This window comes from Capra hircus, chromosome 3, assembly GCF_001704415.2.
Source record: "Capra hircus breed San Clemente chromosome 3, ASM170441v1, whole genome shotgun sequence".
Lineage (NCBI taxonomy): Eukaryota > Metazoa > Chordata > Mammalia > Artiodactyla > Bovidae > Capra > Capra hircus.
The window spans coordinates 90,403,816-90,430,037 of record NC_030810.1 but is presented as its reverse complement, the minus strand read 5'-3'; the positions used below and the strand labels follow the sequence as shown (position 1 = coordinate 90,430,037).

The 26,222-nt window shown below is 45.1% G+C and overlaps 1 long non-coding RNA gene across 1 annotated transcript; it reads right to left on the bottom strand.

The window, feature by feature from the left end:
* Positions 431-2,040, bottom strand: LOC106501933. The gene is made up of 3 exons (XR_001295449.2): positions 1,843-2,040; positions 1,344-1,571; positions 431-529 (listed from the first exon to the last, which is right to left on the bottom strand). It is a non-coding gene; the product is annotated as an uncharacterized LOC106501933 (long non-coding RNA).

Genomic DNA, 26,222 nt, shown 5'->3' with positions numbered 1-26,222 from the left:
TGCCCTCTGAATTTATTCTCGAATGGTCTCATCAGTGGTCTTCTTTCAGACCTGGCTCTTAGACTCCCGTAGGCACAGCATTAGCTCTCCACTTGTTTCAAGAGCTCCCTGATCCTCTGTGCCACAGAAAAAGGGACTTCCTCATAGCTGTGTTTTCACCCCACTACTTCATGCATGACTTTACGCTCTGCACCTGGTTCTCTAACACTGCCTGGCAAGCTGCCCAAAGCTTAACGGCTTAAAAAAAAAAAACACATTTATTCTCTCTCACAGTTTCTGTTGGTCAGGAACTTGGGAAGGACTCAGTAGGGCAATTCAGGCCCAGGGAATCTCATGTGATGCAGTCATACATCAGCTGGAGCTGAGATCATCTGAAGGCCTGGCTGGGGCAGGAGGATCCGCTTCCAAGGAGACTCACTCACCTGACTATTGAATTGCTGCCAGCTCTTGTCAGGGGGACCCAGTTCCTCTCCATGTGGGCCTCTCCATGTTTCTGCTTGAGTGCCCTCATGGTGTGGCAGCTGGCCTCCTCCAGGCAAGAAAGCAAAAGTCCAAGTCAGATGCTGCAATGACTTTTATGGCCTAGCCTTGAATGACATACCCTATCCCTCCTACTCATCACACAGGGACAGCCCTGGCTCATTGTGAAAGGGGACCATGAAGGGAAGCAAGGATCATTGGAGGTCATCTTGGATGCTGGCCCACCACACTACAGGAGGGTCAGAAGAGGAGGCCCAGACTCAAGCCATCAAGTAGTTTGCAACTTAGTTGGTAGGAGATGGGGGAGAGAAATCTTACATACTTGTAAGAGTAGGAGGATGAAGGAGGAGGAGGGGAAGGAGGAGGAAAGAAGCAGCAGCAGAAGGGGAAGGGGAAGGAGGAAGAAGAGAAAGGGAAGAAGGAATAAAGGGAACAGCAGAGGAAGGAGGAAAAGGCAAGCAGTTCATGCCCTAGAATGCAAATTAGGTATGGAGAAAGCATATAGGATATAGCCTCTGCTCTCTTGAAGTCTGTAATCTGGTGGGAATCACTGTTTTCATGTCAGTTCATGTTTTCATGTCAGTTCAGTTCAGTTGCTCCGTCATGTCTGACTCTTTGTGACCCCATGGACTGCAGCACGCCAGGCTTCCCTGTCCGTCACCAACTCCTGGAGCTTGCTCAAACTCATGTCCATCACGTCGGTAATGCCATCCACCCATCTCATCCTCTGTCATCCCCTTCTCCTCCTGCCCTTCAGTCTTTCCCAGCATCAGGGGCCTTCCCAGTGAGCCAGTTTTTCACAGCAGGTGGTCATGTAAATAAGTATAAATAATTGTACTTGGAACAAAATCCAATCTCCTTACCTTGCCCTGCTCATCTCCCTTCTCATTGAGCTTCGACCGTTTGACAACACTGGCCCTTCCTCCCACACACCGAGCTCCCATCTCCTTCGGGACCTTCCGCTTCTGTTCCCTGGAATGCTCTCCAGATCTTGGCACAGCCGACTCTTTCTTGCCACTCAGGTCTCTTCCTTTAGTTGCCACATGATCTTTTCTGGTTTTGTCATTCATTTCCTCCAACTGGAACGTCAGCTTCATAAGAACAGAGACTTCGTTAACCTCCAGACCCAGAGAGCACTTGTTTCACACCAAGTGATAAATATATGAGCATATAATGAGTAAATGAAGTAACTCTTTCTGACATGGTTCTAAAATTGTATAAAATCATCCTTCTAAAATGTTGTAAACTGAAGCTCCAGCCCTGTCTCTTGTTCATCTTGCAATCCAAACCAAGGGTTGGTGAATTGCAGGCCTACCCAAAATCTAACCTTGCTGACTCCTCGACTCTGAGCAAACAACATACCTCTGCCACACCTGATCTTCTGCCACATCTGAATTCAGCGGATCCAGTCTGGTCTGACTGGGTTGCTTGTGTTTTCCCTCGGAGTGGGATCCTCAATTTCTGATTGCCTTTGCTTGGCTCCTGGAACAACTCCCCTCTCTCTCCCCTCCAAGGGAAGGGCCTTCCAGCCTGTTATCCTGCACTCATGTTTTCAGCTTTCCTGGGCTGAAATATTGAAAACAGTTGCTCATTAATACCCCAGCTTTCCTGCTTTTCAGGAGAAATAATATGACAGAGATCCCCACGCATATTCGTTTTGAAAAAATGGTTTTTAATTTGAAAGTAAATGGATGCTGCTGGTCTGCGGGTCTTTTGACCTGCTGTGGTGTGTGATTAGTGAGGCTTTTTTCTCTCTGGGTGATGGTGCCAGCTAATGGACTCACGCTTCTTCTGTAAGTTTATTTATCTCAGTTAATTAAAATTTTGCCAAGTCTTCCTCACTGCCCTTGTGCATGGCAAGGCCAAGCATTGGCTTGTGGCACTGATCCAGGCTGGCAGGATGGGTGGGGGCAGCCATTCTATTAAATATTAATCGAAGAGGGCAATTAGGCCTGTGGGCTTCCACCCTGGGGTTCTCCTGCTGGGAAGTCACAAATCGATGCCAGAGCTCAGTGCTGGTGGCAACTGTCCCCACCAGGCCAGAGTCAGCATCAGATTCAATTATTTGGAATGGTTATTTGACAATAAATCTGAGCAGAATTCTGGGAGATGTCTCTTAAAAACTGGAATGAATTACATGCACATCTATCTTGAAAGGGGATGTTAACCATCATGTGAAACTCTATCTTATAAATGATGATGGAGTCAATTTGCCAGCGTTAATTTTGAAGTGATGGGTTAGATTAAGGCTAGAAGAGTATCCTACACTTCAGATGTTATGAAGCTGTGCCTCCACCAGGGCTGGGGGAAGAGATTAAGAACTGAGTGGGCACTCAAGGCCTCTGCTGCCCCATTTTTGGAAATGCTCACAAGTTCACCTTCTCACCAGCCTCCTCCCTTCAGTCACTGTTAGTTGTGTCCTAGCTTTTGAATCATTTCAGCAGGTTCCATGGCTGACAAACTTGGAAGATAGAAATAGTGCTCTGTTGTGAGTTGAAGTATTCTATGTGAGTAGAAGATGAATTGGAGTCTTAACCCCCAGGACCTGTGAATGTGACCTTATTTGAAAATAGGGTCTTGAAAATAGTCAAGATGAGGCCATACTGGATTGGGCAGGCCTGATCCAGTGACTGGTGTACTTACAAGAAGAGATCACAAGGACCTACTGTACTGAAACTAACCCAACATTATACATCAAGTGTACTTCAATAAAAAAAAGAAGAAAGAAAGAAAGAATAGATCACAGAGCCACCCAGGGAGGCCACCGAGTGATGTGAGAGGTGCAGATTGCATTGATACATCTACCAAGGATCCGAGCGGTGCCAAGGATTGCCAGCAATGCCAGGGGTAGGAAGAAGCAAAGAAGGACCGTCTCGTAGAGCCTTCGGAGAGAGCAGCCCTACCAACACCTTGATTCTGGGCTTCCAGCCTCCAGAAGTCCAGAGAGGATAAATTTCTGTGGTTTTAAGTCACTGAGCTTGCAATGCTTTGTTACAGCTGCCCACAGAAACTTATACACACTCTGCTCCAGCCCCTGCTGCTGCCTGCCTCAGCCAGCCTGCCACTCTGCTGGACTTCTTGTTAGGCTTGGTCACCCTGGTTCCTTTCCCTTCCTGAGAGGTCTTACACAGTGAAATCCCAACTGGCTAGTAGGTTTACAAAGTGGGAAGTCAGACTAAGAAGAAAACCTCATCATGTCTCGAGTCTTGTGGATGACTTTTGAAACATCATAGTCTGCCTTCTTGCCTAACTGGAGGTCAGTGAACATAGTAAGATGGTTCATTGACAATAGAGGTGTTGCTCTGCCTCAAGGGTCATCACCCTAAATTCAAGTCTCCCTGGTTGGCATCACAGATAGAGAGAAAATAAGATATTGGCATAAAATTGTACTGACCTCAGCACTTATTCTGGAAATTGAATTTTTATTTTCACATTCCTGACTAGCTCTTTGTCTCTTCTAAAATTTGAGTGTATAACAACAACAAAGTGCAGTTAGATTGAGAGCTAGGTGAGTTTCTGGTAACCAACCTACCGTTAGGTGAGTTTCCAGTAAACAAGATTCTATAATATTCTGCTGTAGCTAGGGGGAGGGATATTGAACTCGAGGTCAGAAAATTTGGACTTGAATTCTAGCTCTGCTCATCCTTACAACAGCCTTGCAAGGTAAGTATAATTATGCCCCAGTTATGCATGGCAGGATGGACTGAGGCTGCCCCAGCCCCTCTCCAAAGAGCTACACTCAAGAACTAGACGGATGGCTTCTGCTTGGTCTTTGTTTTGCTGAGTGGGGCACACCCACTGAAGGCAAAGGCGAACTACTCCCGACAACAGGGAGAGGTTTAAGAAGATATAAAGGTGAAAAGGAGAGGGCAGGAAAACAATTGACAGGGAAGAGGAATTTTGGAGGGTAGGTGGGAAAGAAATGTGTGATGCAAGTGCTTAAGCTCCAAAACATCCAAACACCCATACAATTCAACAAAAAATAACCCAATCAAAAATGGGCAGAGGACCTTAATAGCATTTCTCCAAAGAGGACATACAGATAGCCAGTAGGCATGTGAAAAGATGCTCAACATCACTAATTATTAGAGAACTGAAAATCAAAACTATAATTAGGCACCACCTCATACCAGTCAGGCTGGCCATCATTAAAAAGTCTACAAATAACAAATGCTGGGGAGGGTGTAGAGAAAAGGGAATCCTCATACACTGTTGGTAGGAATGTAAACTGGTACAGCCACTATGGAAAACCGTGTGGAAGTTCTTCAGAAAACTAAAAATAGAATTACCATATGATCTAGCAAGCCACTCCTGAGAATATACCCAAACAAAACTATAATTAAAAAAGATATATGCACCCCTGACATGGAAATAACCTAACTGTCCATCAACAGATGAATGGATAAAGAAGGTGTAGTACATACATACAGTGGGATACTACTCAGTTATAAAAAAGAATGAAATAATGCCAGTCGCAGCAACATGGATAAAACGAGAGATTATCACACTAAGTGAGGTAGGTCAGAAAGGGAAAGCTAAACATCGTATGATATCATTTCCATGTGGAATCTAAAATATGGCACAAATGAGCCGATCTGCAAAATAGAAACAGACTCAAAGAGAACAGGCTTGTGGTTGCCAAGGGGAGGGGGGAGGGAGAGGGAGGCACTGAGAGTTTGGGGTTGCATATGCAGGCCATTACATTAGGATGAATAAACAGCAAAGTCCTCCTGCACAGCATAGGGAACTACATGGAATAATCCTGTGATAAACCATAATGGCAAAGAGTATGGAAAAGAATATATAAATATGTATATAACTGAGTCACTTTGCTGTATAGCAGAGATTGGCACAGCATTGTAAATCAACTATCCTTCAATGAAAATTTGTTTTAAAAAGGTGTCTGATGGAGAATTGGATTTAGTATCTATTGTGTAGAATGTGTGCGGGCTTCCCCGGTGGCTCAGATGGTAAAGAATTCACCTGCAAAGCTGGTTCAGTCCCTGGGTTGGGAAGAGCCCCTGGAGAAGGAAATGGCAACTGTGCAGTATGTGATCTGTGACTTCTTCCCTAAAAGATTTCTAGCTAATATGTTATTGAGTTGGATCTGGTTGGGCAGTAGGAATCTGATGAGGATCAAAGACTACCCATGAGGATTCAACTGTCCCAGGGCTAAAAGGGAGCTGAAGTTCAAAAAGTGCCTAACACAGCGTCACACAGCCTCAGGTTCTGAAATCAGATTTGTCTGACTTCACACCTATGTTCTCTCCTATAACATACAGCTTATTCTCATCGTCAACTTGCCAAAGTATTTCAAGCCCAAGAAGCATTGCAGGCTGAAATTTTAAATATTTCAAAACTATTTGTATAAATGCCCTGAACAACAAGCAATAATGACTTATTAATTACAGTTTTCATATGGCTAGACCTTTGCAGTTTTGAGACACAGCCTTCATTTATTGAGCATTTACTCAGTGTCAAACCCTTCCCTGTGCATTTCACGATCTCGTCTTCTGAGTAGGCCTGAATAGTAGACATTTTTATCCCTATTTTACAAATGAGGAAATATTAAAGAGTTACTAAACCAGGTTGCTGGTGAAAAGCAGCAGATCTAAGACCTAAACACCAAAAATCACGTAATTTACTTTCCCAATAGGTAACATATACACGTAGTACAATGTTTACCAAGGAAAAGGTCAACAGTGAAAAGTTAAAGCCTCTCTCTTCACCATCCCCCAGAGACCCAGTTCCCTTTCCTGCCAGCCTATATTACCCACTCTGACCATTACCCACTCTGATCAGTTCTTGAGTGTCCTTCAAAGATATCCTAGGTATTTACACATATTTCCCTGAGGGTGCAACCTTCAGGGAAAAAGAATGTTTGAAGTTAACTGGAGGAAACAGTGCCTCGCCTCAGCCCTCTCTAAGCTTCAGTGTTAAACTTCTGGAGCTCAGATACAATGGAGTACGTTTTTACATTTTCCTAGGAGCCGGTATTCTTGCCTGGAGAATCCCAGGGACGGGGGAGCCTGGTGCGCTGCCTTCTACGGGGTCACACAGAGTTGGACACGACTGAAGCGACCTATCAGCAGCAGCAGCAGGAGCCGGTGAGGGATACAGAACAGAGCATGAGGTCTGGAATCTGATAGGACTAAGTTCAAGTTCATGCCGAGAGCTGGTGACTTGACCTCGCTAAGGTATTTCCACACCTGAAAACAGAAGCAAATATCCCTACCTCCAAGGGCTGCTAGGAAGATAAGAAAATAAACCATCTGGCACATCGGACAGCCTTCCTCCCTCCCTCCTGAACAAGAGCCTACAGCTTTCTCAGTGCATCTTTAAGAACACAGAGAAAAGGAAAAGCAAACTCCCCACATCTACGTGCAGTTTAGTGATCTGCTTTGACCCAATTCTACTTCAAAGCCTTTCCTTCTCTTTCCTACCTCCCACTGCCTCCCACCCAGCTGCCAAGTATAGAGAATACATGAAAACTTAGGCCAAATGGGAACCTGGGATGTTAAAGCCTTTGAGAAAACAGCTATTTATTTGTTCATTTATCACCATACTTTTGCCCCTGTCTCATTTGATTACAAGAGTCTGTGGGAAAAATAAAAATCCTTTGTGCTTAAAGTAGTCTACACAGGGATAGCCCACCCTTGGTTTCACTGCAGCAGCTCTGTGAAAGAGGCAAAACTGCGATTCAGGTATTAAAGGCTTGGCTAAGAGGCGCGAGGCAGAAATGGGGCAGAACCCAGGTCTTCACTGATTTCCTTGCCTTTTGGTTTCTCTAGTAGTTTTTTATGTATAATCCCTACTGTATTGGTTAGGATCCATTTGGCTGCAAGCATCCGAAAAGCCAAGCAACACTTGCTCGTATAACCGGAAACGCAGAGGTTGGATGTCTTTGGAAGGAGCCAAGGACGGTGACTCTGTTCTCTCTGCCCCTCTCTTGTTTCTCTCCTCATCTGTGCACTGGCTTCATTCTCAGGCCGGCTTCTCTCGTGCCAAAATTATTTATTGCACTCCAAACACCACACCAACACATCACAATGTCCAGAGGAAAAAAAGTCTCTTGTTGCGTCTGTCTTATAAACGAGGAAGATTCTTCCTAAGAGATCCCAACCAGCAACGCTGTTGGGCCTTTTTCCCAAACTGGAGCCAATCTTGTGGCAGAGTCTGCCATACGTGTAGTCACGCTGTCTCTCTGGAACACTCATCCTTTATTTGGACAAGGTTAAAATTTTAAGTCCCAAACCTCCCTGGTGGTTCAGTGGTTAAGAATCCGCCTGCTAATGCAGGGGACACAGTTCAACCCCACATGCCACCGAGCACCTAGGCCTGTGCGCCACAACTACTGAGCCGGACAGGAGACAGGAAGAAAAGTTAAGACGGCAGGAATAGAGGGGCAGATGAGTCTGGGCCCCAACGCGGGCCATCCTATGGCTGAGCCTCTCTCCCCTCCTCTCCTCGCCTCCTCCTATCTCTGCATTTCATTCAGCCTCCTCTTCCTGCCCCAGGTTTGATAGGTTCTGCTACTTCAGGAGTCCTGGACTTTCCCTCTCAAAATCTGGCCATGTTGTAGCAGATGTTTGTCTTGTAGGGGGTATCCATCATTCCCTTCAACTTTAACTTCAGAACATACATCCGTGAAAAACTTGTATACCAGTGTTCTTAGCAGCATTCATCATGACAGCCAAAGTGGAAATGACTCAAATGTCCATTAACTGATAAATGAGTAACTGAAATGTAGCATGTCCTTACAATGGAAAACTACTCGGCCATCAAAGAAATGACGTGCTGATAGATGCTGCCACATGGATGAACTCTGAAAACACATACTAAGTGAAAGAAGTCGACACAAAAGACCACATACTGTGTGACTCCATTTATGTAAAAGGTCCAGAACAGGCGAACATATAGAGACAGAAGGAAAGGAAAACTTTTTTGGACAGAGGAGCCTGGTAAGCTATATAGTCCACGAGGTCGTAAAGAGTTAGACATGACTGATTGACTGACCACACACTCATGTACTGATATTGATAGTGATAAATTTCCTAATATTGACCATGCTATTGGTTATACAACTCTGTGAATATACTAAACCCCATAGAACGACACACTTCATAAGGGTGAATTTTATGGCATGTGAGTCATATTACAATAAAGGATTATTTAAAATCAAAAGAGCTCTGAGGATTTCTTGGTTCAGTGGCAAAGAATCCACCTACCAATGCAGGAGACGTGAGTTCCATCCCTGGTCCAGGAAGATCCCACGTGGAACTAAGCCCATGTGCCCCAACTACTGAGCCTGTGATCTGGACCCAGGGAGCAGGAACCACTGAAGTCTGTGCTCCCTAGAAGCTATGCTCCACAACAAGAGAACCACTGCTGTGAGAAGGCCATGCACTGTGATTAGAGAGCAGCCCTTGCTCACTGCAACTAGGGAAAAGCCTCTGCAACAACCAAGCACAGCCAAAAGTAAATAAATAAAATTATTTGAAAAAAGAAGGAAAAAAAAAAAAGAACTCTAATCAAATGCCTTCTGGTTTAACAAAAAAAAAAAATTGCCTTCTGGTGCAAGGAGCTCAAGGTGGGAAGGTGGCCTGGGCTCCTGAGAAGACCACCACCCTGGGCTCTGAAGGGTTCAGTTCTCAACCCAGTTCTGCTTCTTAACAACCTTAACCTTCACTCTTTTGGACCTCAGTGTTTTCAGTGCTAACAAGAAAGGGCTTATAAGATCAGTGTTTCCCATACTTGAGTCATTCGTGAGCCACCTTCACGATTACTACTATGTACCTGGTTCTTTAAACAAATGCATTTTTTAAAACCTAGCATCATTCTAGACAAAAATATTTATAAAATCATGCATTTGCTGTGCTGGTTGCATTTTCCCGAAACACATTAAAATCAACATTAGGTGGTAAAGTTAGAAGTGTTCACTCTCCATGTCACTGTCTGATTCCTACCACTTGGGGATCCTGGACTGGGGTCTTCAAAGCTTGTCTACAAACTAGCCCACTAGGCAAAAGACCAGGCCTTGCCTTTGTTCCTCTCTCAGCTTACATGGGTTTTTAATGATTGCCTCTTAGGACATGGCCTTGTCCTGTGGCCATCCCTCGCTCCAGTTGTGGGAACTTCCAGTCAGAGAGGATGAAAGCTGTCCCAAGGCCACTCAAGGGGAACTTCCTGAGATGCTGGGGGTGGTTATTGTTAATCTAATCTTACAGAGTGGGGAGATGGTCTCAGAAGAGACAGGATTCAAATCCAGATCGTTTCAAAATTCCTGTATTCTTTATATCATAATAGACTATTGAGTCAGATAATTTGGGGTGGATGTAACTCTCAGTTGCCATTAGACCAGGCCCTACACATAACTGCTGCCTTTGCCTAAGGGCTGGAACGGCACAGAAGGAATGGGACACTAATGTGGCTTCCGAGATGAAAACTGTATCCATCAAGTTTCTATCATTTCTCTATGATAGTAATAAAGAGTAAGAAACTCTGCTGTACTTCCTTCATTATGTACATCCCACTACTATTTCCTTGTTCAAAATCCCTGTTCCCCACTAGGACCATGTGTTTCTTATTAATTGCTGCTCTGAACACTGGACCCAGCATTTGGCACAGAGTAGGCCTGGCTTGGTGGTAAAGAATCCACCTGCCAATGCAGGAGATGTAGGTTTGATCCCTGGGTTGGGAAGATCCCCTGGAAAAGGAAATGGCAACCCACTCTAGTATTCTTGCCTGGGAAATCCCATGGACAGAAGAATCTGGTGGGCTACCGTCCATGAGGTCACAAAGAGTCAGATACAACTTAGCAACTAAACACACACAGGCCCCTGCTGCTGCTGCTAAGTCACTTCAGTCGTGTCCGACTCTGTGCGACCCCATAGACGGCAGCCCACTAGGCTCCTCTGTCCCTGGGATTCTCCAGGCAAGAACACTGGAGTGGGTTGCCACTTCCTTCTCCAAGGCATGAAAGTGAAAAGTGAAAGTGAAGTCGCTCAGTCGTGCCCGACTCTTAGCGACCCCATGGACTGCAGCCTACCAGGCTCCTCTGTCCATGGGATTTTCACAGGCCCCTAGTAAGTCTCAATTGTAAGTTCAATTCACTAATAGTCCCTCACCTCAAAGGCCCTCTAGCCTAGGTGCGTACGTTTGGGACGGGGAATGAGGTGGGCCGAGACAAGCCCAGAGGCAAGAGCAGGACTCACCGCTGTGTCCCAGCACTTGCACAGCAGGCAGGAGGGGGTTGGTACGGACTTTAGTCGTTTACCGTACATAGATCGACATGGATCCCACATCCTCTGCCATGGAGCAGATGGCTGCAGCCACCTAGTTTTGATCTGTCCAGATCAGAGAGCAGAGCTGAGCAGTGATGCATTTATTCCACCTAACAAATAACTGTTGACAGTCAACCCCATGCAAAGTCCTGTGCCAGGTACTGTGGAGGAGACAAATGCAACTCAGGCTTGCACTGAGTCCCATGCCAGGCTCCTGGGTACACAGATCCACCAGCCTAAGTCTGCCAATTCCTTGTGCGGTATTCTTTCCACAGCAGCACTGCCTTCCAAAGAGGATGTCTGAGCTGCCAGGATTAGGAGCATTCTTCCCTTCTGTATCCTCTGGAAAGATGAACCTGGGACTTCTGCACAAGGGTCCTGCAGTGAGCCGGTGAGAGCATTCCGGGGTAAACAGGACTCATCCTATCCCAGGATCCTTCCAGTGGTGCCTGGGTCAGTATCTAGATGAGATGGAGAGGGTAAGAAGGACCTGCTCTCCGAGGTCTGGACGAGGTAAGATATAGGGTTAGTACCGGGGCAGGGGGTGGGTGGGTGCAGGTATGCAGGGCCTGTGAAGTGCTGTGTTCGGGGGCTTCAGTGACCTGGGGCTTTTTGGTTGGTTCCTGTCAGGGGAGGGGGGCACTCCTTCCTAAGGCAACAAGCCCACGAACTCCTTCCGTAGCCTCTGCCCTTTTGGGACCAGCAATGACAATGCACCTAAAGGCTCTTTGTTTTCTGCGTCTGGCTCTCAGCGTTCTTTCCCCAGGAGGTTTCTGCCCTTCATGCTCCCAGAGAGCCAGGTGTGCCTTCCAGGATGAATACAGTGGCTCACCCCCTTGGGAGGCATTTCAGCTGCACAAGCTGATCAAAGATGAAGAACCAGGTAAAAGAGTTTCTAGGGAGTCCTAAAGAGATGATGGGATGGTTGATCCACATGGGATTTCTCAGCTTTGGCACTACTGACGTCTGAATCATACCATTCTTTGCCTTGTGTAGTGTGGGATGTTCAGCAGCTTCTGTCGCCTCTACTTACTACATGGTAGTGAGCAATTCCCCAGTTGGGACAACCAAAAATGTTTCAAATCATTTCCTATGTCCCCCAGTGGGTAAGACCGGTCTTTGGTTAGGAACCACCACTGTACAGGCTTCAAGGCTTCAGGTTTGAATCCTGGCTCTATCATTGGCTGCTGCATGAGCACTGCAGTTTGTTTAATCCAGGCCTTAGTTTTCTTATCTGTAAAATGGGATAACAGTAATACCTATCTCAGAATATTGTTGTGAAATAATATGTGTAAGGAATAGTGTCTAGCACATAATAATCACTCAATAAATGCTATTGCTCTTATCACCAGAAATCAAAAGCAGATAAAGTAGAATATCAAAAATACTGCTCCATAAACATTTACTGTAGTACAAAATAAGAAATTTAATTAGTTCATTCATTTTCTGCCCTGCTTATTTCTGGAAAACTATTTGAAGCAGCTTAAAATAAAAGCACACACTCTATTGGGCAATTAAAAAAATTTTTTTACAACACAAGGGTAATTTTTATATTTAAAGAAATCTTACAGATCAATAAGTAAGCAGTAACATCACTTAGATTGATGAGGACAGGACATAAAGCACAAAAATTTATAGGAGAAAATAACATGAAAAAGTGCTCAATAAAGATAAAACAATTTAAATACCAACCAAAAAACAACCTACTAAAAATGTCAGATTAGTAGAGGAGGCAATGAAAGTGATAGTTTCATATATTGTAGTTAGCAGCGTGACAAATTAAAATTGATTCAGAGATGAAACTTCCCTGGTGGTCCAATGGTTAAGACTCCATGCTCCCAATGCAGGGGGCATGGGCTGGGGACTGAGAGCCTGCATGCCACATGGCATGACCTAAAAAAAATTGATTCAGAGATTAACACACTTTAAAATTGGAGGGAAAACTAGACAGGGGGAAGTTAATTTCATCAAGAACTCAAAATTGGATAGAGTATTCTCTTAAGCAACAAATAGAAATCCGAGAATCCTAGCAGCCACTGCAAAAATAAAAACATAGCCAAGAGAACTCACCACCAGGACTTCCAAGATCCATCTAGATTTACTTTACTTAAGTGAGCATAGTTCACCATCCAACCATCTTTCTTTTCCCAACTTCCAAATGAGATAAACTTTGCTCACGAAACCCAAGAGGAGCTTTTATCAAGTGAGTCTTAACACAAGGGCCTTGAGTAACAGAGTTAGACATTTCAGAAGGAGTTCTGAGACCATATAACATGTGTCTCAGCTAGAACAAAAATTCATCTCAGATGCTACATACAACTCCATGCCTCTGCTCCCGCCCCTCTTCACCTCGAATGCCTTCCCTGCCTTTGCTTGCCCCTCTAAGCACAAGTTGGGGCTGGCAGGAGACGCAGGCTCTCTCCACTGCCTGCTCAGCTGGCCTGCAGGCCCCGTTCCAGGCTGACTACAGGACTGATGGCTAGGACATGCTGCTAGCTGCTGAAACCATGTTGATGGCTTGGCTCTCTGACTGTAGCCCCTCAGTGAATGGAGGCCCACAGCAGAACCCAGCACTGGGGACAGCACTATAGCCAAACTCCCCCAGTGCTATTCTGAGTGAATCCCTGGGGACAAGGAAGCAGGGGAGGGACCCAGCTCTGTGTGTGGAATAAAAGACGTAGAGGCTAGGAGTGCCCCCAAGGCAAAGGAACACAGCCACCTGAATAGGACACGATGAAAGCAGCTCCTTCCCCTCTTAACCTTGCTGTGCCTCAGTCTTCTCTTCTGTAAAATGGGGATAATATTGACTCATGGGGTTATTGTGAGGATTAAGAGTTCTACACATGAAGTGCTTAGAGATACAGTGCCTGACACAGTAAACGTTCACTACTATTATTATTATTTTTATTTTTGCCCTCAGCACTCTTCTGTGTATATCCTAGACTCAAGCAATATATCTCCTGGTGGGGCTCACAGTGCAGGGAAGTGACAGGAAAAGATTTCTGAACCTTTGAATCACTGTAGCCCTCAGCCTGGAGACAAGCTATGGGGCCAAGTACTAGAACATGATGCACTGGAGGAGCCCTAAGCATGGGGCACTAGTCCAGTCCTGCCACTTAACTAGTGTCCTGGTGCCAGGACCTAGGGCCTCGGGCACATGCTTGCTCTAGTCTGGGCCTCACTCACTCACCTGCAAAATGAAGAGAAGGGACTCAGTGATTCCTAACTTTGGCTATGCATCCACTTCATTTCAGTTCAGTTCAGTTGCTCAGTTGTGTCTAACTCTTTGCAACCCCATGAACCGCAGCACACCAGGCCTCCCTGTCCATCATCAACTCCCAGAGTTTACCCAAACTCATGTCCATTGAGTCAGTGATGCCATCCAACCATCTCATCCTTTGTCATCCCCTTCTCCTCCTGTCCCCAATCCCTCCCAGCAGCAGGGTCTTTTCAAATGAGTCAGCTCGTCACATCAGGTGGCCAAAATATTGGAGTTTCGGCTTCAACATCAGTCCTTCCAATGAACACCCAGGACTGATCTCCTTTAGGTTGGACTGGTTGGATCTCCTTGCCGTCCAAGGGACTCTCAAGAGTCTTCTCCAACACCACAGTTCAAAAGCATCAATTCTTCTGCGCTCACCTATCTTTATAGTCCAACTCTCACATCCATACATGACCACAAGAAAAACCATAGCCTTGCCTAGATGGACCTTTGATGACAAAGTAATGTCTCTGATTTTTAATATGCTGTCTAGGTTGGTCATAACTTTCCTTCCAAAGAGCAAGCGTCTTTTAATTTCATGGCTGCAATCACCATCTGCAGTGATTTTGGAGCCCCCCAAAATAAAGTCAGCCACTGTTTTCACCATTTCCCCATCTGTTTGCCATGAAGTGATGGGACCAGATGCCATGATCTTAGTTTTCTGAATGTTGAGCTTTAAGCCAATTTTTTCACTCTCCTCTTTCACTTTCATCAAGAGGCTCTTTAGTTCTTCTTCACTTTCTGCCATAAGGGTGGTACCATCTGCATATCTGAGGTTATTGATATTTCTCCCAGCAATCTTGATTCCAGCTTGTGTTTCTTCCAGTCCAGCGTTTCTCATGATGTACTCTGCACAGAAATTAAATAAGCAGGGTGACAATATACAGCCTTGAAGTACTCCTTTTCCTATTTGGAACCAGTCTGTTGTTCCATGTCCAGTTCTAACTGTTGCTTTCTGACTTGCATACAGGTTTCTCAAGAGGCAGGTCAAGTGATCTGGTATTCCCATCTCTTTCAGAATTTTCCACAGTTGATTGTGATCCACACAGTCAAAGGCTTTGACCTAGTCAATAAAGCAGAAGTAGATGTTTTTCTGGAACTCTCTTGCTTTTTCCATGATCCAGCAAATGTTGGCAATTTGATCTCTGGATCCTCTGCCTTTTCTAAATCCAACTTGAACATCTGGAAGTTCACGGTTCACACATTGCTGAAGCCTGGCTTGGAGAATTTTGTGCATTACTTTACTAGTATGAGAGATGAGTGCAATTGTGTGGTAGTTTGAGCATTCTTTGGCATTGCCTTTCTTTGGGATTGGAATGAAAACTGATATTTCCCTGTGCCACTGCTGAGTTTTCCAAATTTGCTAACATATTGAGTGCAGCACTTTCACAGCATCATCTTTTAGGATTTGAAATAGCTCAACTAGAATTCCATCACCTCCACTAGCCTTGTACATAGTGACGCTTCCTAAGTCCCACTTGACTTCACATTCCAGGATGTCTGGCTCTAGGTGAGTGATCACACCATCGTGATTATCTAGGTTGTGAAGATCCTTTTTGTATAGTTCTTCTGTGTATTCTTGGCACCTCTTCTTAATATCTCCTGCTTCTATTAGGTCCATACTATTTCTGTCCTTTATTGAGCCCATCTTTGCATGAAATATTCCCTTGGTATCTCTAATTTTCTTGAAGAGATCTCTAGCCTTTCCCATTCTGTTGTTTTCCTTTATTTCTTTGTATTGATCGCTGAGGAAGGCTTTCTTATGGCTCATTGCTATTCTTTGGAACTCTGCATTCAAATAGGCATATCTTTCCTTTTCTCCTTTGCTTTTCGTTTCTCTTCGGGACATCATAAAATGCAGATTCCCAGGCTGCAGCAAGTTTGGGAAAGGACTTTCCCAGACTTGGGAGTCTGGAAAGGGAGACGGAGAATCTGCATTTTAATGAGCTCCTTGGAGAATCTGGTGTTAAGACATGTTGGAAAGCTATTGACTAGATAACCTTGAAGGCCCTTTCCAATAGTCATGTGCTAAATTAAAATGATAGACTTCTGGAGCAAAAGGAAATTGGAGTGATCCTACACCTTAGGGGCCCAGAGCAAGTGGCCGTCACCTGTGAGAGAGCTCCAGAAGAATAAGGGCACTAATGCCCTTGGTGCTCTCCCAGGGTTTAACCACCCCGAGAGGCGAGCGGTTATACTTTCTGTCTAATCAAACATTCTGTCTTGGCAATCTGCCTCCCACCCTGCAGGTTTTGTTTCCACAGTTGCAGAGCAGGGCCAGTTGGTGCTCTTCACCACACCCTGCAAGACCTTGAGTGCTGCTTGAAGTCAGCCTGGTCCTAACAATACTACTGGGGAGATGGATCTTAATTTGGGCCCTGTCTCTCCATCCTTGCTGCCCTAGTTTATAGGCTGTTAATTCTTTTTGTTTGGACCATATAACAGCTTCTCAGCTAATCTCCCGCCCTTCAATCTCTCCAGTCTTCAATCTCTCCCTCATGGCAACAAAAGTTATTTTCCTAATCCCAATTTTGGTTGCATTACATGTCCCACCCACTCTCCTCCATGCCTACCAATTCAAACCTTAATTCAGCCAATCATTCAAGGCCTTTCTGATTCAAAACCAAGCCACATTTTTGCTTTTATAGCTAATTGCATTTCTCTTCCATAACCCCCCTCTGGCCAAGAGTCATCTTGGGCTACCATTGACTATCTTGACTATTTTTGACAGAAAGTTCCCCAAACTTGCATACTGTGGAACTCCACTTCCCCACTACCGCCTGTTTTTTTTTTGGTGGCAAAATACTGATAACAGCTCATAGATACCAAGTGATTCATGGAACTCAGTTTGGGAAACACTCCCTATGCGCTTCTACCTGCTTATCAATAGCTTGACTCTGGGGTCTGTCCAGGTCTTGAACTCCAACTCAGAACAACTGCTAAGGTTGTCATGCCATCTGACCTGACAGGTTTCTCTCCATCTGGCTGCTTTTGAATACCATCAAGGTTCTACAAAGACATGAAGCCAGAACATTATTCTGTCCCCATCCTTATTCCTCCTTTGCCTTCCTTCTTGAGCTGGTACTACATTTCCACGACCCCCCCACCCCCCACCACCCTGTGTTGAGTTTCTCAAGGTCCATCTTGATTTGAGCATAGGTGACCATTCCACCATTTTTGTTTTTCCAGCTTTCAAATAAACAGCCTCCTCTTCTAATGAGCAATTTTAGCAGGTACATATTTGCCTTTCTTGGGGTTACTCTCCTTTCCCACATCTACAATGGACACTGTTGACTGATCACAGCGCTTTCTCCCAAGCCCCAGGTGTGATGATGTAGATTCAGAATTCTTTTCAACACTCTTCCCCAAGCAGGTATTATCCATCAACCGAAGCTGGCATGCCAGTTGAGACAGTCCTACTTAGCATCAATGACCTAGTTGATTAAATGGCTAATGTGTTACTAGAAAAGCTGTGTTGAGTTTCAGTTTCAACTATCTCATGGAAACTTAAACTAGACTAGTCTCTAGTTACATTCTATCTACTCTAGTCTTTGAGGCTGGAGGATCTGGGCTGTGGGAGAGGCTCTATTAGAAGTCTCATTTGGCATAAGAATTGAAATAAGATTGCCAAGGTCAGAAGGGCTTCGACTAAGAACTGTCTTGGGGCATTGTCTGCTTCCCCTCTCCTCCTGCCAAGACCCACAGAAATGTCTCGTGAGCTGGCTGGTCTCTAGTCATTAAAAGTAGCACCAGAGAGGCTACAAAACAAATAATAAACTACCTCTAGAAAGATGAATCTCTGGGGCAGAGAACAATTGGAGATGCCTTTGATGTCCCTGAGCAGCGGCAAGGTTTTCAATTTGGCCTGAACCAATGGAAAAATCATCATTGGAAACACGGATATCTTCGGTCAGATAGCAGGCTGCTCCAGTTTCTTCTCTCTCCTCCACCCCCTCCTCCTCCTCCAAGCTGATCACATTTCCTTGGTGATTTTCATGCTTAGTCAGTAGGTCTTAGGGGACAAGTGTCAACTCCATAGGGACCTTGTCCATATAAACTGCTGGGTACTAATGTTATCCTCTGTATGGTTTCTTCCTTCCTGTCCTCCTGCCAAAAGCACTGATTAAATGACTACTATGTGCTATCTGGTGAGCCCCGCTATGGAAAGCATTTGAACTGCAAACAGGAGTCACCAGGGGAGGCTCTGTCGAGACAGAGATAATAGCACTGCGTAGATCAGCAGAAAAGTGCATTTCAAGTTACGTTCTCTCTTCTTTAGATCTCAAAAGAGCTGTAACTGAGTGGGAGCAAATTGAGAGCCTGGCAGCTAGAATGCAGGAATTCCAGGGATTCCACAAAATCATGAAGAGGTGAACATAGGGTGAATACAAAACAGTCTCAAATCCAGAATATAACTGAGAGAGGTCAGCAGAATACTTTCTAGCCTTTAATTGTTACCTGGGACTGGTAAATTGTTCTATACATATTAACTCTCTAAATCCCCACAATAATGCTCTGAATTAACTATCTCATTATCGTCACTCCAAAAATGAGAAATAGAGGCACAAGAGGTTGAATGACTTGCCCAAGGTCAGCAACTAGGAAGAAAGTGGTGGAATCGGGACTTGAACTTATGTAGCTCTCATTGCAGAGTCCTAAACTACCTGAAATATGTACATTTAAACAACAAAGAAGGTTTGGAATGGGATGGGGTGGATAATAACTGGATGGAGTTTCTGACCCAAAGATATTCTGTCAGTCAGAGATAAAAGTTTTGGGGACTTCCCTGGTTTCCCAGTAATGAATTCATCTTGCAATGCAAGGGACACCGGTTTAATCCCTGGTCTGGGAACTAAGATTCCACATACTATGGAACAACTAGGCCCACACGTTGGCCACAACTAGAGTGTCCATGGGCCGCAATGAAAGATCTCTCATGACAGAACAAAGACCCCACGTGCCTCAACTAAGACCTGACACAGCCAAAAATAGGTGGTTTTTGTTTTGTTTTGCTGTTGTTGGTTTGTTTTGGCTGCGCTGTGCAACTTACAGAATCTTAGTTCCCCAACCAAGGATTGAATCTCAGCCCTCCGAAGTAAGAGAGTGGAGTTCTAACCATTGGACTGCCAGGGAATTCCTGACAGAAGGGTTTTGATAGATGGGAAGCTCAGAGTGCCTAGCATGCCCTCACGCTTCTAAGGAAGGACACACAAAGGCCAGTCACTCCTCTAGACTCACTCAGATCTGCTGGTGTGCCCTTGACAGATGGTCGACTGGGGCTCCAGGGCCTGAGCCAGATTATAGTGTTCATGTTCTTTAACGCCAGACATGGAGACAGATCTGCATGGGTCCCTGTAAAAGCAACCTATATTTTTTACTAGAAAAGCATGTGATGTAATTAGTAGTGCAGCAATGTTGCTGGTCCTAGGAGCCTGAAACCCTGCTCTCTGCACTGGACTCTACTACCTACTGTCCCTTGATTTGGTTTCTTCAACTGTAAATATTTATTCATTCAGTAAACAATTTTGAGCACCTCTCTGTGCGAAGTACCACATGCTAAACTCTGAAATCACCAAGTTGGATTCGGTAGTTGGTCCCCAAAGATTTATTTACTGGCAGAGACAGACAGGGAAAGGGGTCTCAGGGAAGACCCCACTCTGGAGGGCTGCACCCTGCCCCTCCTCCCTGGGAGTCAGTAAGCAACAAGTGAGATCACACCGCGAAAAGTGCTTGGTAAACAACAGAGGGTGAGAATGAGGTGTGCAGGGAGGAGGGAAGGGCTGTAACCCAGGAACTGTCTGCAATGTCTGGAGACCTTGGGCAGGCAGCTGACCAAGAGTGCTCAGTTTGAGGCTGGAAACCTGAGTGAGGCCTCCTGGATGTGAGGGGACCAAACCTGAAGCCCTTGAGTCGCTGTCCCAGCAGTCTGAACCCAAACCGTGCAACCTGGCCGAGCTTCTCTAGGCTCTACCAGGCAGGAACTTAGACCCGTGTGATATTGCCTGGGACTAGGTGCTTTTGCGGCATTGCGCCACCAACGACCTCTTCTGGGTCGTAGCTTGAACGTGACAAAGGCCAGGTCACCCCGCTATTGTGCAGCCCATGAAGCCCGATTCCCACGAATCCCCTTATATAATGAATACCTTCAAGAAACACAGGCCCTAGGTGACGCCAGTTACTACCATTCTCTGTGCTAACGCGCCACCTAGAGGTCAGCTCTAGCTCAAACGATTGTGTGGGTTCGTCTCACCATATGCCTCGGCCCGGAAGACGTGGAAAAGAAATGTTCAAAGGACTAACAAGCAAGAAAACGGCAGGTGATGACAGGCAAGAGGACCCCATCGTTCCTCCACCAGGCCCCCTGTCACTTGCTGATGAGATAATCAAGGGCTGAAATGTCTCGGCTTCTCACGGGACAGGGTTTCCTTTATGACTAGGGACCAGTGTGAGAATGTCACTATATCTCATACTCTAAACTCTAGATCTGAAGAGCAAACAGGCCAAGAAAACCTTCCAGCGTGCCCTGCAGCCTAGACCCCAGTCCATCTGCTCCTCCTCTCCTACCCCAAAGTTTAGACTCTCTGTCTAGCTTGGGAAAATAGTTTTTCAGCAGATGAGCCCTCCTCTTAGGAAGAGTTTGCTGATGCTGCTTACATTTCTGGGAGCAGCTACCCTACGCTGAGCATGAACACACATTTATCGTGGGCCATTTACTCAGAAGTAGATGAATCTACAGAGGCATCAAAGATAAGCCAATACTTCAAAATCAGCACAGAGTTGTTTTTTTTTTTTCCTAAAGAAAATCCAAGCCAGATGGTAGTAGAGTATCAAGAAAAGTAAGCCAAAGCTCCCAAACTGAGCAAGCATCCCTTTTTTAAGCACTCATACTTTAGGTTTTTCTCTTCAATCTTTTGCCAGACCTGCAATTTAGTTTCCTACTACTACTAAGCTTTTTTAACTCAAGTATAATTGGAAAACAAGATACATAAAATATTCAAGCTCCCATTATCCATCAAAGTGTCCTAGTTGATGCTGCTTGGAGATAGCACTATGTTTAGTATCCATGGAATGCCCACAGAGCTTCTGGGCATCTTTGCCTGCAAGCAGCTTCTGGTCGTTCTTCACACCAAGGACAATTCAAACATGGGGTAAACGCCGAGGAGCCTTAGGCAAACTAGAATGATGTTTTGAATCTATTTTTTAAAAGCTATAGTTGTTTGTCATGGATAAAGTGCAGTCCACTGACTGGCCGAAGGGGCCAGAGGAAGTGAAGTTGAAATTTCCCTTCACCTATACTCTCAACTAAGGTGGATGAACTGAATTCCCAGGTGGTACAGTGGTAAAAAATCTACCTACTAATACAGGAGATGCAAAAGACTTGGGTTCAGTCCTCTGGGTCAGGAAGATCCCCTGGAGGAGGTAATGGCAACCCACTCCAGTATTCTTGCCTGGACAATTCCATGGACAGAGGAGCCTGGTGGGCTTCAGTCATGGGGTCACAAAGAGTTGGACATGACTGAGCAACTGAACACACACACATGCTAGTTTGCTTCTCCTGGTAGCAACAATTCACTCAGTGCTCACAGCAATCTTGATGGGAGATCCTGAGATGAGTAGTGTTATCATTGCTGTCTTTCAGAGAAAGAAACAGAGGCTAAAAGAAACTGCATAATTTTCCTATAAGTGAAGTAGCCAAGATTCGAACTCAAGTGTTCTGCTTCCAGTTTTCCCAAGGTCAGCATCTCTCTTGGCATGAAGTCAATGTATTACGTACTGAAAAGAATGTTCTGAAAAACAATTCAGTCTGCCACAGATTGTTGCAAGAATTCTTACAGTCATCAGTACTACACAGTAAGTGGAATTTGTAGACCAAGGATGACCCTCATTCAGGGTCACTGGAGGTCAGTTCATACAAACCACTTTCTGGGAAGATCAATATTTCTCCAACAAAAAGACTTCTTTAGATGTTGGTTCCCACTTCATGCCTTTCATTTAAGCGAGACAGGTTCTTTGCCCCCTGCTGGGAGACTGGGTGGGGCCACCTGGATACAAGGGGACAAAACCTGAAGCCTTTAGCTCGCAATCTCAGCAGGCCAGGCCCAGACCTTGCAGCCCTGGCCAAGAATGAGGAACCACTAAACAATAACTGGAAGAAACAAAGACACAATAGGGACAGTGGTAAGGATGGGTCTCTGTGCCCAGAAAAACCAGTATTTCAGAGCTGGAATGGGCCCTCTGAGAGCATCTGATGGCATTCCAAATGCTCTCTTGGCAGATGATGTCAAGACCCAGCAGTTAAGCTATGTTCCAAGATCACAGGGTCAGCGAGTGGCACAGCTGATCAGAATGTCAGTCCAATTGACTTCTAGCTAAAGCCACTTTTTTGTTTAACCGTAGATTCAGGAGATTGTATCTTGTTTCTAAATAAAATTCAACTAGGAACCCAAATCTCTAGGGCTACCCTTGAAATGACTCTTGAGGGAAACTTCAGATTCCTTATCTTGAGCTGTTTCAGATGGGATGGGATTGGGATGGGATGGGGATGGGATGGGATGGGGAGAGCAGGGATAGGAGGGGAGGGGAGGGGAGGGGCGGGGAGTGTTCTTGGGTGCCCATAACAATAGCTAATAGCTGGAGTTTTTCCCACAGTTTGCTGGGAACTGTGCTTAGTACTTTAAATGCATTGCTGCTGCTGCTGCTAAGTCGCTTCAGTCGTGTCCGACTCTGTGCGACCCCATAGATGGCAGCCCACCAGGCTCCCCTGTCCCTGGGATTCTCCAGGCAAGAACACTGGAGTGGGTTGCCATTTCCTTCTCCAATGCATGAAAGTAAAAAGTGAAAGTGAAGTTGCTCAGTCATGTCCGACTCTTAGCGACCCCATGGACTGCAGCCTACCAGGCTCCTCCGTCCATGGGATTTTCCAGGCAAGAGTACTGGAGTGGGGTGCCATTACCTCCTCACAACAACCGGATATGGTAGGCATGATCGTTTCTACTTTACAGAAAATGAGAACAAGGCACAAGACTTGAGCTTTCACAATGTGTAAGAGGTGAAGGCAGGACTGGAACAGCTCTGTTCTACATCAAAGACGGTGCTTCAAATCACTGACTTTAAAACCATATGGTTAATGCAGGGCCCAGGGAAACTCAAAATTTTGTTGGTCATAAGAAATCCTCACATACCAGTCAGTTGTCCCCGGAGAAAAGCATAGCTCTATTGAGCTTAAAAGAGGGTATTTCCACCATGGATGGCAGATGGGGTACTTAGGAATTTAGTTTTTTTGCTTCTTCTGCTCAAACTCTCTTACTGGGGCATGAGAGAAGAGTAGGATGAGCAATACGGAAGGGAACATTCAGGACTGGAGGTTTAGTGGAGACAGACAGGAAACAGGTTTGCTTTCTAAGCCAAGGTGTGCGTGCTAAGTCACTTCAGTTGTGTCCAATTCTTTGTGGCCCTACAGACTATAGCCCTCCAGGCTCTTCTGTCCATGGGATTCTCCAGGCAAGAATACTGGAGTGAGTTTTCATGCCCTCCTCCAGGGGATTGTCCCAAGCCAAAGGTATTCTAAAAGCCCACTCTGCCTTCAAGAGCTACAAGAGAAATTCTGTGCCATTCTACTATTTTTCAAGCCCTCCTCTGCCCCACTCCCTACCTATGCCATTCTTAAATTCTGTCACTACCCTCAGTAGCCATTTCACTAACAAATCCTGCATCTGCTAGAATTTGAATTAGACACAAGGAAAGACTTCTGGGGAAAATGAACCAGCCATCTCTGTAAACTGGAAGTTTACAGAGGGAGTAAACAAAGGGAGCCTTTATAGACTCCTTTCCTGGAGTAAGGAAAGTGATATACCCAGCCAGCTCTTCAGGGCTTCTCTAAATTAAGGCTGAAAGGAACAAACATTGAGACTTTCAACAGGAGAAGACGAGGAGGTCGTTTTCAAACTTCTTCCCTCCTTGAGTATTAAAGTCTTTCCACCTCAAAGGACCTTCCAAAACTGGTACATATTCACAGGTAAGACAGGTGACTAATGGGTCAGACAAAACTGGTGCTTATGGAGGAGTGGGGCCCGGGAGGTAAAACTCCAGCCAACAGGATGCATTGCTTTTTCCCCAAACCTGCAATTCATTGATTTATTCTGTGCTTCTCCAAAAGTCAAAAGTCCTCAACATTACACACTTGAGTCTTAACCTGAAGTTCCTTTTTAAGAGCTCATCTGTGTGGTCCCCATGCCACCTCCAGATTACTCATATAAAACTGGTCCTAGAAGCAGCAGTAATTCACTGATAACTGTATTTCTTCTCTGCACTGACTGTTCCTAGCATGGAACTTATACTCGTGCACTTGTCTCTGGAGCTTGCCCAGAATAATAAATAATTCAAGCTAGCCTCTAGCACTGCCGACCTTAACCACATGCCTATTGTTTTTGAGAGAGAGAGAATTCACACAGCTTTTGAAGGCACATTTAAAAAAGACAAAAATTAAACTACTTGATCTGGCATATGACTCAAAAGCAGCCAGTCATTCCACATATGGGATTCTACTTACTGATTTAAAAACCTGGCCTCTCCTCTGGAAAGAGGAATAAAACAGAAGCTTAAAAGCACTTACTTCTAAATGCTTCAAATACCTTGTTTTCGGTTCCAGATGCTCTCAACATACAATCATTTATGCTGTAAACACGTGTCACTTTTTTGTGTTCTGGCAAAGCATCGTTCAGCACTGCAGTCACTGTTGCTGCAACCGCTGTGAGGCTGGCGATGTGCGATACTTCAGAACTCCAAGCATGCCAGCCAGTGTTCACTGGTTTCATTTCCAGTCTGTCTACAGTGCATTTCAGTAGAGAAAACATCAACTGGTGTCAGAGAAGCAGCAGCAGCTCAGTAGAAGACCATGGGCTTCGGATCATGTGACTACACAATTCACTTAGCCTGAGGTGTAAGAGAAGTCTACCAACCTGGCTGGGTTACTGAAAGACTGAATTAGTTTGCTGGGGCTACCATAACCAAAGACCACTGAGTGGGTGGCTTAAAGGAGAGTTTATTTTTTCACAGTTTTGCCGTCTAGAAGTCCAAGGTCAATATGTCAGCGGGTCTGGTTTCTTCTGAGGCCTCTCGTTGGCCTGCAGATGACTGCTTTCTCACTGCATCCTTCTTGCACGTGGTTTTTCTTCTGTGCACTTGCAAGTCTGGTGCCCAGATTTCTTCTTGTTAGAAAGACACCAGTTATATTGGATTAGGGCCTACGTGAAAGACCTCACTTTAATATAATTACTCTTAAAGACCTTATACAGTCACATCCCGGGGTACTGGAGATTAGGGCTTCAACATGTGAATTTGGGGGGTAGGGAGGTGGGGCACAGAATTCAGCCCGTAACAAAGACTAAATGACAAAGTAAGGCCTTGATAAAACGTTCATTTTTTCCTTTCTAGGCATGGGGTAAGAACCTGTGCTTTGAAATCATGAAGCGTCATTTTAACTCCTGCTTCTATTGCATGTTAATTATGTGAATTTGGCTAAGTTTCTTGTTTCAGCATCTGTAAAACCCTCCTGCAGGGCTTCCCTGTTGGTCCAGTGGTTAAGAATCTGCCTTGTAATGCAAGGGTCCATAAAGATCCCTTCTGCTGTGGGGCAGCTGAGCCCCATATGCCGTAACTAATGAGCCTGCACTCTGGAGCCTGTGAAACACAACTACTGAAGCCTGCGTGCCCATGCTCCGCAAGAGAAGCCACCACAGTGAGAAGCCTGCACACAAGCAGAGTAGCCCCACTCACAACTTAAAAAAAGCAGCAATGAACACCCAGCACAGCCAAAAGTGAATAAAATTAAAAAAGAAAAACCAACTCACCTCCTCAAACCACTGTTGTAAAGATGAAGTGCTGAGTAAGTGCCTAACAATACCTGAAAGGGGTAGGCAGAATATGTTTGCTAAAATTGCATTATTTGTTCGTAGCAGTAACTGATTAATGCTACCAGACCACCTTCCTTGTCTCCTTAGAAACCTGTATGCAGGTCAAGAAGCAACAGTTAGAACCTTACATGGAACAACTGATGGGTTCAAAATTGGGAAAGACAAGGCTGTATACTGTTACCCTGTTTATTTTAACTTACATGCAGAGTACATCATATGAAGTGTCCCATGGATGAATCACAAGCTGGAATCAAGACTGCCAAGAAAAAAAAGCAACCACCTCAG